Here is a 4,181-nt window from a genome sequence, read left to right as displayed (position 1 = left end):
TACTTAAGTGACCCCAAAACTTCCACCAGAGAACTCCTAAACCTGATAAACAACTTTAGCAAAGTGGCTGGATATAAAATTAACTCAAGCAAATCAGTAGCCTTCCTCTACTCAAAAGATAAACTGGCTGAGAAAGAAATTATGGAAATGACACCCTTCAAAATAGTCACAGATAATATAAAATACCTTGGTGTGAACCTAACCAAGCAAGTAAAAGACCTGTATGACAAGAACTTCATTCCCCTGAAGAAAGAAATCGAAGCCGATCTCAGAAGATGGAAAGATCTCCCATGCTCATGGATTGGAAGGATTAATATAGTAAAAATGGCTATTTTGCCAAAAGCCATCTACAGATTTAATGCAATCCCCATCAAAATTCCCACTCAATTCTTCTCAGAGATAGAAAGAGCAATCTTAAAATTTATTTGGAATAACAAAAAACCCAGGATTGCGAAAACTACTCTCAGCAATAAAAGAACTTCTGGAGGAATCACCATCCCCGACTTCAAGCTGTACTACAAAGCAATAGTGATAAAAACTGCATGGTATTGGAACAGAGACAGGCAGGAGGATCAGTGGAATAGAATAGAAGACCCAGAAATGAACCCCCATACCTATGGTAACTTAATCTTTGACAAAGGGGCTAAAACCATCGAATGGAAAAAAGATAGCATTTTCAACAAATGGTGCTGGTCCAACTGGTGGTCAGCATGTAGAAAAATGCAAATTGATCCATACTTATCTCCTTGTACAAAACTCAATTCCAAGTGGATTAAGGACCTCCACCTAAAAGCAGCCACACTGAAACTAATAGAAGAGAAACTGGGAAAAAGCCTGGAATACATAGGCACAGGGAAAAAGTTCCTGAACAGAATGCCAATGGCCTGTGCTCTAAGACCAAAAATTGACAAATGGGACCTCATAAAGCTGCAAAGCTTCTGTAAAGCAAAGGACACAGTCAATAGGACAGAGCGGCAACCAACAGACTGGGAAAAGATATTCACCAACCCTATGTCTGATAAAGGGCTAATATCCAAGGTATACAAAGAACTGAAGAAATTAGACTCTAGACAATCAAAGAACCCTATTAAAAAATGGAGCACAGACCTGAACAAAGAATTCTCAACTGAGGAAGCTCGAATGGTTGAGAAGCACCTAAAGAAGTGTTCGGCATCCCTAGTCATCAGGGAAATGCAAATGAAAACAACACTGAGATTCCACCTCACACCAGTCAGAATGGCTAAGATCAAAAACACAGGTGACAGTACATGTTGGCGAGGATGTGGAGAAAGAGGAACACTCCTCCACTGTTGGTGGGATTGTAAACTGGTACAACCACTATGGAAGGCAGTCTGGCAGTATCTCAGAAAACTGAACATAGCGTTACCTAGGGACCCAGCTATACCACTCCTGGGCATATACCCAAAAGAAGTTTCAACATACAACAGGGACACATGCTCCACCATGTTCATAGCAGCCTTATTTATAATAGCCAGAAGTTGGAAAGAACCCAGATGCCCTTCAACAGAAGAATGGATGCAGAAAATGTGGTACATTTATACAATGGAGTACTACTCAGCTATTAAAAACAATCAGTTCACAAAATTCCTAGGCAAATGGATGGAGCTGGAAAATATCATCTTGAGTGAGATGACCCAATCTCAAAGGAACATACATGGTATGCACTCACTGATAAGTGGATATTAGCCCAAAAGCTCACAATTTCTAAGAATCTTCATATAGACCACATAAAACTCACATAGAAGAAGGAAGACCAAAGTATGAATGCGTTGGTCCTTTTTAGAAGGAGCATCAAAAGTTTCAACCAGAACTCCCAAAGTCTAAACCACCAACCAGAGAGCACAAAGGGAGGGACTCACGCACCTGTATAGGGAATTGAGGGTGACCTTGTTAGACTCCAGTGAAAGTGGAGGGCCAAGGTCCCCAAAAGTTTGGATCCCCTACTGTGTTGGAATTCGAGAGCAGGGAGATGGGACTGGGAGGATGTTTGGAGCACACCATCACAAAAATTAGGAGGAAGGGGTAGGGGATAAGGGCTTTGGGGGGAGAATGAGAAAGGAGACAACATTGAAAGGTAAATATGTATAATACCCAATAAAAACCCCACACAGGTAAAGGATTTAAAAAAAAGGAAGTCTATTTATTTTAAATTAATTTCAAAAGTTTCTAGGAGATGCAAATTGGCTAAGATACTATTTTAAGCTCCACAAAAGAATTTAAATCTCTGTTCAATATTCTCAAGAGAGAGGTAAACCCTAACTTCCTCAACAGTTAATTGACAAAAGAGAGGTAATCTCACAAAAAGTAGAAAAAGCTATTTCTAATCGATATATCATATAGTCTGATTAATTGTCAGTGGAGCTATAAAAGTCCTTTGACAAAAGATTATTAATATAGATTTATATATCCTTAAATAAGGCCTTCATGACTCTATGAGTGTGGAAGGAGCAACTGTTGGCGCTTCTGCCCTGATTTTACAAGAACTCTGAAAAATTGGCTTTAAAAACAAAAGAGGGGGAACGGTACCCCCTCAGAAGGAGTCCCCCTGAAATACTCTCCATCATGCCTTGTTCACTTTTCTCTCTCTAAAGCTGAAAGCTCATGGCAAATCTCTTGCTGACCATGTTGGTGACCTCGGGCACCACCAAGACCAACAAAACTTTGCCACAGATATGGGGAAGGACCCTCATACCCATAAAGGGAATGCCCCAGTCCCAGTTCCCTTATGGAGCCGAGGACTGATATGCCTGCCCAATACCACAGAAGGCACAGCTAACCGGCTACCACAAATATTAATGAAAAAAATAGATACCCTCACAAAGCCAGGCCAATCATAAATACGATGAATAACAATTTACATCCAGGGAAGAGAAATCTCCCTGAGAATCCCCTTCTTTTTTCTTTCCAGGTAAAATTGAATCACCCGTGATGCCTGCTATTAGAAGTTCTAACCCAGATGGACCAGAAGCCAGGAGCCTCGCCCTTACCCTCACCCCCTACCTTTTCCCACCTGCACAAGGTCCCCTGAAGCTGGGCAACTGCAAGATCCTGCTTGGCAACTGCAGATAGACTCAAAGCAGTGTACCATATCATCTGAAGAATAGCAGGGAGACCATAACTCAAGCAGTGTACAATATCTTCTGAAGAATAGCAGGTTGCAGTCCTCCTCGCCCCCACGAATAAGCAGGACCCGCCGGTCGGGTCAAGTGGCACCCAGACGTGGGGCTCGAGGCACGCACCCATCCGGACTGACCCTCATTGAGAGGATGTGCACACGACATCAAGATTGAGCAAGACAGAGATCATCGCCCGTGACCTGTCGTCCACGGAACCAGGTTGATGCTGCTATCAAGAAGGCAGTTGAAGTTCATTACCATCAGCTGAAAATTGCAGAGGATCCAGAAGTGACTCCGCAGGAGACTGACACAGCTGTCAGCTCCCCTGCCTCCCGCTACGGTCGACCCCTAGACTTCCACGCCCTCCAGAAGGGTTCCTGGTATGCCTGGCTTTGCCCTCATTTCTCTCGCTAGAGAACTTGGCCTCTTGATCACCACAACAAAAATTGGCTTTTTCCTAAACCAAGGCCACCCTTGATATGGCCGCTAACATTGGGGAGCCTTCCTTTATGACAATATTACACCCCAAACTGACAAATGGTTGGTAACTTGAACATTTACAAGAGACTAGGATGGCTGTGAGTTAGCCCAATGACGGGATTATTGTAGGTCCACTTCCCAGGGGCCCACCCAATGCAGCCGAAAAGGAGTGTGTGGTGCTGGGAGTGGGTGCAGCCTACATGGCCTAAGACAGGGCTCTCACCCTCCTTTCACCCACATCAGAGTCCCTTGACGTTGCCCATCGTCAACAGCCTAAAGCCTTCGACCATCGATGTGACTCGTCTCACATCAGTGTTTTGGGGTTGTGAACTTGTCTAAGACCCCCCATAATTAGACATCCAAATTCAAAACTCACATAGTTGGGATTGAACATAAGACGCCTTCTCTAACTAAACAGAGAAGGGGGAGATGCCAGAAGCCAGGACCCTCGCCCTTACCCTTACCCCCTACCTTTCCCCACCTGCACAATGTCCTCTGAAGCTTGGCAACTGCAAGATCCTGCTTAGCAACTGCAGATAGACTCAAAGCAGAGTACCATGTCTT

This window comes from Grammomys surdaster, unplaced genomic scaffold (genome assembly GCF_004785775.1).
Source record: "Grammomys surdaster isolate TR1022 unplaced genomic scaffold, NIH_TR_1.0 350, whole genome shotgun sequence".
Lineage (NCBI taxonomy): Eukaryota > Metazoa > Chordata > Mammalia > Rodentia > Muridae > Grammomys > Grammomys surdaster.
Note: the sequence above shows the minus strand (reverse complement) of the source record.